Source organism: Artemia franciscana, unplaced genomic scaffold (assembly GCF_032884065.1).
Source record: "Artemia franciscana unplaced genomic scaffold, ASM3288406v1 PGA_scaffold_52, whole genome shotgun sequence".
Taxonomy (NCBI): domain Eukaryota; kingdom Metazoa; phylum Arthropoda; class Branchiopoda; order Anostraca; family Artemiidae; genus Artemia; species Artemia franciscana.
The window spans coordinates 1,127,970-1,137,336 of NW_027062693.1; positions in this window are offsets into that span (position 1 = coordinate 1,127,970).

Below are 9,367 nucleotides of genomic sequence, written 5' to 3' on the forward strand. Positions count from 1 at the left end.
ATAGCCTCCGTGTTTACTTATCCTTTGTTAGGTCGTTATTAGAATATGCATATCCGGTCTTGCATTCACTAGTTTCAATTGAACATAGCAACACAATTGAACCGGTCCAAGATAATCCGAGGATAATTTAAAAAGCAAAATATCATAGTTCTTCCTCATTAAAGCCATTCATTCGATCCAGCTCTAAATGGGACCCGGCGAAATCTAGGGAATGTAAGCAGGAAGGGTGTGTGAAAGCACAGGATGGTTGGCCACCATCCCCCCATTGCACTTCCTGGCTGAAGGGCCATGAAACGGAGATCAGCACCACCGGTCTGGACCTTAAGGGTCTAGTGTCGTCTTACTACTTACTTTTTTACTTACTCATTAAAGCCAGGCATGTTACCACCTTAACAGAAAGGAGGGATAAAACTTTCTTGAATTTTACTAAATACGCCACTTCCAGTCCCTACAGTGAAGGAATTACAAATAAATACCACAACTCCATTAGACCCTGAGCCTCCACATTCTGCCTCGCTTAGCCTCCACAACAATCCTGACTAACTCTAGTATCCATTCTCTTACCGACAGTGTTTTGGATCATATTAATAATTCCTGGTACAGCTCCTTAACCAAAAACAACCCCCTCGTTTCTTTTTAGTTAATGGTGTAGTATCGCAATAACTATTCCTCCTTTTTCTTATTCTTTTTTTTCCCGTTTGTGATGTTTCTTTGGCTCCATGTTTTTTGTGCGTGTATTTTCATTTTCGAGCTCTCTGTTTAATCTTTTCGTTTACACAGTCCTTTTTTTAATTCTGAATATTTCTGATTGTTTCATTTATACTTAATGATTTTGACTTGTATTGTGTTTTTGATTCTAAATATATTGGTTGTTTTTCAATTACTTGACTTGGAATTCAAATCGGTTAGTTTTTTTTATAGCTAATTATAGCTGTTTGTCAATAAAGTATTATCTTATAAGCATTATCTTTTATCTCTCTCCCCCTTTTTCTTTTAGGTCATTAACTGTAGAACGTACTTTATTAGTTTTTAGACACGAAACCTTTGAATTGTATATTTTACTAATTTGTGTTGATTTTTTATTGGTCATTTTTATAATTGATGGATTTCTTGCTTGATATATTTTTAACATTTGTCTTGCTGCCTTGTTTTCTTCCGTTTTGTTTTATTTTCCTTTAACATACGAGAGAATTTGACTCTATTAGAGCTTGTGATAAGCTTTTGAAAATAAAAATTATCTTGTCTATCTTTCTTATATTGTATACTTAGCCCAAATATATTCCTTCAAGGGCGCTGGCAGAAAAATTTCCAGGGGGGGCAGACGCCAAAATAGCAGCTGAAGTTTGGTGACAGGGATTATATTTTAGGATAATTTTTTCGCAAGAATAAGTTTATTTTTAAATACTTTTAGGGAAAAGCTCTCAAATAAAAAGAGCTCAAAATTAATTTAAATATTTAAATACTTTTAAATACTTTAAATACATTAATACATAATGTATTAATTAAAGCAATAAATTGCTTTAATTAGTTAAGGCAATTAAATTACACGCAAATTAAACAAAATACAGCAAATTTTAAATGACAAGGATTCCTGGCAAAGGGATCAATTTATTTAACCAATAATATATTTAATTATTATGCATTTAATCTTAAAAGAAAATCAAACTCAAACCAAAATTAGAGAAAGATTTATTGTATCCGTAGATTATATTAGATTTAGAATCGTCTTTATGCAATTCCCTATGCCTTAAAATAGTTTACAGAAACAGTAGAGATACTCAAAAATCATCTTACCTGCATAGATACCACGTTTTGATTTTGTACCGTCCATGTAAAATGTACCTTTTTAAGAACAGGACAATCCTCCCCCTCGAAATTAAATCTCTGATATGTTCAGACATTAAAAAAATAATAGAATAGCGAAAGACAAGCAAAATTTAAACTTACTATCCAGCGGTCAAAATAAACCTCCTTTCATTTTTCGCAACAAGAGAATCTTATCAAATAGTTTGTGATAAAAAACTGGAAGAAAAAATTGACTTGGGCCAATACTCACCAAAACTAAAAATGGAATTCTCTTGAAAATTGCTACACCAGTAGTATTGGCTTTTTATGCTGATTCAAATATATATTAAATTCTTTCAGTTTACTGTTACCCACCCAAAACAAAAAAATCTGAAAAATTCGCCTAATTTAAAAAAAAATGAAAAACACCCCCTCCCCAAAAAAAGAGCAAGTGATCTTATTGAAAACCCCATTATTAGACATATCATATAAGGTCACCCTACCGTAGAGGTTTCAAGGTCCAATCTTCAAAATGTGGAATTTTGCATTTTTTTTTTTTTTTCAGGAGAAACATCGTCGATGCAGTTTTGTTTGTTGTTGTTGTTTTGTTTTTTTTTCAGGGGTGATTGTAACAAACCGAAGGTCCAAGATAATTGGAAGGGAGCTCATTCAAGCGTTAAAGATTTTTTTTTAAGTGACTGTAAAGATTGAACAAGGGGAAAGTCTTATTTTCTGCCATTTTAGAGCACTAAACTACGGCTTGACCGAAGAAGACAAATTTGCAATCAATTTAAAGTTCTGAAAAATTAAGCTAATTGACTTAAAAGTAAAAATAACTATGTTAATTCTATTCAAAAAGTTGCTTCGCTTTATTTACTATGACATTTGGCTACGTTTGGTGATCTGTAATTGCGCATCAGCTATAATGAAATGGGGGTCAGTCATTGTTTAGGTGGGGGTAGGATAGATTCCTAAAAAGCACATTTTAATGGACAAACTCCTTGCTCTTCATGCAGCTTCAGATAAATGTTGAAAGAGGTATGGGAGAGTAAGAATTAATTAAAATGTTCCTCTATACAGCTAAAATACTACTTTCCCATATCTGCCAGCACAGAGGTGGAAAAGGTATGGCAGGCCATCATCCCCACCAGGAATTTTTTTAGGGTGGCAAATACTGCTAGGAACTTAGTTTTCAGCAATTTTAAATGGTAATATTTTCCTTTTTCTATCTAAATGAAGTACTTCAATGTGTTTAAACAAATATGTGTAATGTATTTATCGATAAGAAAATTATATTGCACAGGTTTTGATGGCTTCAGCTATGTTGAAGATTAAAAGTCTCACAGAATATCCATCCATACAAACAATAATAATCATATATAATATTATAATATTATATATCATTATCATATATAATATCATATATAATCATTATAATAATAATCATTATAATCATAATTTCATCCGTCTTAAGCCGCAAACTTAAACGTTGGACGGTACTAATCAAAGTAAAATAATTATTAATTTACACATATAAAAAAGAATTAACAAGGAATTTAAGGAACCGGTACCTCAAACTATAGCTTGGCTAGAACTGAGTGTGATTTGGGGAAAATAACCAGAATTTAATAGAAAAAAAATGCATTTCAACTGAAGGCAAGGAACAGATTTGAAACCTATTTGATTAGATTATTCTTTATATGAAGGGGGTCTCCTAACTCTTTACCGAAGTTTGGCCTTTGTTTAAATTTTTAAAGAAAATTTGCAATCGAAATGAAAATATTTATCAAAGCACTAAAAAACTTTTGTTTAATGAGCAAGGTGATGAGAAGGGGGCAGTCTCCCTTATATACAAGAGTAATTTATATTTTTTTAAGTTTTAAACATGTTTCTTACTTCAGTTGAAAAACCTTTTCTATTTGTTTAATTACATTTCATTTGACTGTAAAGTTTTATAAATTCGATTCTTTTGGTAATGTAGAAAAAAACGATAAATATTTCATTGATCTCGGTTTGGACTTTGATGGGTAATCAAACAGTTCGTGGTAACGAACGTAAGTAAGGAGCGACTCGGCTCAATAGCAGCTGAGATTTTAGAAAAAGGAATCTTGATACCAATAGATATATCAAAAGAATTGACTTATTATGCTGATTCCAAATATGTAAGTTTCATTAAGTTTACTCTTACTCTTACCCGTCAAAATTTACGAGCCTGAGAAATTGTATCTGACTTTCGAAAAAAGGATAAAGGCCCCCTTGAAGTCATAAAATTTTAGAAAATCACATTATCAGATTCAGCATATCAAAGAACCCTATTGTAGAGGGTTCGAGATAATACCCCCAAGAATATGAAATTTTGCAAGAAGAAATGTCACGGATGCCTGTTTATTTGTTTTTTCCTCAGGGGTGATCGTATCAGCCCAGTGCACCTAGAACGTCGCGCGAAGGGAAATTCTAACGGAAATGTAAAGTTCTATCCCCTTTTTTTAAGAGACCAAAAAAGTTGGAGGGCAACTAGGTCCCTCCCATGGTTTTTTCTCAAAATCGTCCTATCAAAATTTGAGATAGCTTTTTTGTTCAGCATATTTGAAAGGTCCAAAAGCTATGTCTTTGAACATAAAATTGCCCTATGCAGCCACTGAGGAATGGTTTTTAAGTTATAAGATTTGCCCATTGTTTACGTATAATATTTGTTATTGGGAAGTATGTTTTCACTTTTTGGGTGCGGAGGAGAGGAAGAATTTTCTGCTGGAAGGATTTTGCATGGAGAGAATTTTTATATGTAGAGGAAAGTTTCCGGGGGGCTAACTTTTCAGGGGAAATTCTACAATTGGTGAATTTGCCAGAAATCCTATAAGAAATTTCTTTATATGTCTTGCTTTCTCCTTACGAATACAATTTTACGCGTGGAGATGTTCTGGGTAATTGTCTGGGGTAATTTTCACCAGGATTGAATTGTCTAGAGGATATTTCTATGGGAAGGGGGATCTCTCCGTAGAGGTGGAGCCAGGTATCCTGTCATTATTTAAAAACGATCAGATATTAAATAAGAAATAAGTTTTTCAACTAAAAGTAAGGAGCAACATTAAAACTTAAAACGTACAGAAACTATTAATTATATGAGGGTGGCTGCCCCCTCCTCAATACCTCGCTCTTTACACTAAAGTTTAAGTTTTGTCCCAACTCTTTAAAAACAACTCCTGAAACCCAAAGGTTGTTTAATTAGAACAATAAATAACTTGTTTCAAAGTACCGATTAACTGTATCGTGAAGGGTGAGGCGTTGAGGAGGGGGAACCCCCTCATATACATAATAATTTCTGTTCGTTTTAAGTTTTAATATCGCTCCTTTTTTTCGTTTGAATTTAAAGGACAAAAGTAAGTAATTACAAAAAATACAGAAAAAATAGCCTACTGACAAAACTAAGATATAAACTCCCATAATTCAGTTCTGTTGAGCAATGCCAAAGTGGTGGACGGATTTTTTTTTAGCAATATCGGCAGTCTTGAACTTGGTTATCAAACACCGAAATATTTAATGCCTTTAGACACAGTGTTTGTAATAAGTAACGCATTATCAAAGTAGTTGGTTGAAAGTAAAACATTAAAACTAAGATTAAGAAAATCAAATGAAAATTTCAATTCAAAATTTTTTGTTTAATTTTGAATACCAAAAACCAATATATTTGACATAGTCAGAGCGCCAGATTCTGTATCTCGCTTATTTCGATTAGTACCCATGCCGGAAGGTACAAAAATGTTAAGGGTGGATCCCATGGTAGTCGACCATGCTGATAACGAATATCGTAGGGCGCATGTTCGTCGTTGGGGCGTTTCTGAGATATAGGCCAAAAACACCAAATTTGGCCTATAATGGGGTTCGATGATTCTAATTTTTTTTTAGAGATAAGATTGGTCAAATCCAGCGTACTCTTACATCAATAGAAAGAAGAGACTTGGGGCTACACGAATATGATTTTGTTTGTAAAAAAAATGAAAAATAGTACACTTTTTACTGCAGTTTAAAAAAAATGAGATTTTTGTCAACAAATTTCTAACAGAAAAGCTAAAAACTCGAAATTTTTTCAAGATAAAATATTTTTTTGTATATTAAAAAGAAAGCCCGTTTAATTCCGAACACATTGAGCTAAGAAAAAAAGTTCAAATTATTATATCTGTGGGGTCTGCAACTTTTCTAGCGAGTGTACCCGATAATATGAATTTTGTTTAGTAACCTACTACCTAGCGGGAAGTTGATTGATAAGCTAAGCAGAAGAAATTGATAAGCAGAAGATGAAAAAGAAAAGTGAGTCAGGTAGGCCAAGATAAAAAAAAAAAAAAACAGTTACTTCAGGTTGATTCAACGTGTGATTCTGACGCAAACACTGATTTGCTGATGTATGATAATGAAGAATATGACACAAATTTGGAAGATCAAAAAACAGTTTTTAAAGAAATAGAATTTTTAAAAGCACTGTTGGTGTTGTTAACTTGGGTGGAAAAATGAGTGTAATTTTTTTTTTGCAGAAGTAAGAGACTTAATGAAAGTAATTTACAAAATTAAATATCACAAGAAACTTGGTGATACTGACTAATTTAGATTTATAAGGACTGATAAAAAGGCATGTTACATTGATCAATCAGATTTAGTATTGGAACTTCAAGTTCTAGTGAAAATGCTTGTCAAATGGAACATCTGTGATTTGAAATTGATTTGTCAATATTTAATCTAATATCTTGCTTTTCCTTCAGCACCTTCATTTTCCTGAAGCACCAAACAACCATGCAACAGTCGAAAATCTCTGCGAACGTTCACGGCGATAAGTAAAGCTGTCGGATGTGACGATACGGTGGTCACGCAAGATCTCTTCATTTATCAGCTAGCACAGGGAGTGAAAAGTAAATACCCGGATGACTTCAAAAACGTAATCCTACGGATGGGAGGCTTCCACCTCCTGCTCAACTAACTCAAGGCAGTTGGTAAGATAATGGACAGCTACGGACTCAAAGAGATTATAGTGCAGGTAAAGCTGCTGCTGCCTGGTACATGCGAAAAGGTATTTCAAGGGAAAGGCTACTACCAAGATATCAATGCCTACTACGATATCTTAATCACTTTGGCTCCCATAATGAATGCCTTCGAAACCCTTCGAAATGTGTCACCCACATTTGCTTTCTGGCGGTAGTTCTTGGAAATACGTGAAATAGCGATGCAATTCAATCATGCTGAACGAGACTGTGACTGGGAGTCTCATTTGACAGCAACTGCTCGGATGTTGCCATACTTGGTGGTGGCTGACCATCCTCATTATACAAGATGTCTCATACAGTACCTATATGACATGCGAATTTTACCACAAACCTTTCCTGATATACACAGAAGGCTCATGAAAGGATACTTCACAGTGAAGAGAACGCACACCAGGTTTACGACCAACTGTTCTAATCAGATACTGGAATGTAAAGTGAACAAGGATGCAAAGACGACGGCCGGAATAATAGGAGAACAAATGGATGAGAGACAGACTGAAGCTTCGATTCTTACCTTACCGATTTCCGCTGCCATCAGCAATGGTTTCCCGCAAGTAGTCAACGTATCCACAGAGATATTGAAATATCACGAAGATAATCAATCGACGACGACGCGATTACAACTTTCACAAGATATAGTTCGAGACATTTTCACTACATGTGGCAATCCGTTCAGCAGAGTGAACTTCGACCTAGTGAATATTGTGACGTCAGAAGTTGTGGACGATGAGAAGATTGTTTCTGATATTACTTGCGTAGACACAAAAGGAAAAGAGGTGGCTGAGGACTTTCTGTGCAACAGGAAAGACGATGTGAAAAAGGTTGTACTTCGAACTTTCCCTTCAGAGAGGAAAAATCAGAAAGTGAATGGTGTCCACAAAACCGATCTCCTGAGCTCTGAAGTAACAGCCTTGAAGAGAATCATTACTGCTCAGTTGAGCTACGGTGAAGAAAAGGAGAAAGCCGTTGCAAAGATCCTCACAAAAGAGATTCTTCTTTTCCCTCCATCCATTTTTGAACATCTTCCACAACAATCAACCAAGACATCCTGTGGCTGAAAAATGAGTGCGGGGAACAAAGCTGTGCTGTTGAACTGGCTAAGAAAAAAAGGAGGACTTTCATCTAGGCCGGCCACTGTGAAATCCAAAGAAACAACATCAGCTACAGTACACATCATTGACCTAATGTCCAAGATAAGGTCGTACCGGCCTGCCAGGTTTGAAACAGTGAAATCTTTCGCGGAAAGATTGTTTCTATCATTACTGAATTATCTTCCAGTGGGTATTCCTGAAGTCCACGTTGTCGCACATCGATACAACGGTCTGTTTGGGAAGCTCACGGACACCGGAGAGTTGATATCCTTGAAATCAGCATGCAGACTCCGACGAGGGAAAGGGAAAAACCTCCAGATATCCGCTCTTAGCACAATTGAAGAATGGGATGCCGTACTTTCAAGCTCAGCGTCTAAAAGCCGGCTCCTCGAAATTTTGTATGAAACTTGGGAGCAGATGAGTGACCAGCTTCCGAATGCACTCAACCTTTTTCTCTCAGGTGGGTTCAAGGAGAGATTCAAAGTGGTCAAGTGTGGCTGCAGTCCAACTTTACCAGAACACCGTTACTACGAGGAATGCTTGTCCTCCAGCCACGAAGAGGCTGACCAACGCCTTATGACACATGTCAAGTACGCTAGCCGTTACGCTTGTAGCATCGTAGCATCGTTTTGCATGCCAACGACACAGACGTGGCAGTAGCCTGTATTCATTTTTTTGAAGAGCTTCAAGCTGAAGGACTGAACGAAGTTTTCTTGAAGTTCCTAATTTACATTATCCCATTACACGAGCCGGCGGATGGAGTCCACTTGTCCAAAGAGGAGCAGATTATGTTACCGTTCGTACAATGTCTGTCTGGTTGTGACACAACGAACTTATTCTTCGGCGTCGGGAAAGCTTCTTTCTTAAACACCGCGGTGTCTCCAACTTTTGCCTCAAAAATGGTGTCTGTGACGGAGCAGATCAAGGATGCAGAAGGGAAGCTTTCAGTCGACGCGTTTAGAGAATTTTACGTCCTATCAAAATTCCTGGTAATTGTAAACAATATGGTAAACAGGCCGGATTCAATTCACTGGCCAGTGTAAGGGCTTACATTCGGTGCCAGAAACAAGATTTGAAAATACTTCCACTTTGTGACAACACCTTCGAGCCATGCATACGTAGAGCCTTATTCGCTACATAGATAATCTTGTCGTTAGTACAGGCTCGACCGAGCATTCCAGATCCACTTCTCCTTGGATGGAAGATGGCTGAAGGGGGAGTAGATGTGGTCGTCTCAAACTGTAAAGAAGCATCAAGCCTGGAATCTTACTGCAGATGCAAAAGTGGAAGATGCAGGAAAGACTCTAGCTGCTCAAAAATTAACGGATGCTGCAGCTTATGCTCCTGCCGCGGAAGGAGGAGGGCATGCAGGGAGTCTGACGTTGCCCCATCTGAATTCTCGGAAGAAGAGAATGAGGAATATTTGTGAAAGTTTTATTTAATACCTTTTACTTTTAATTA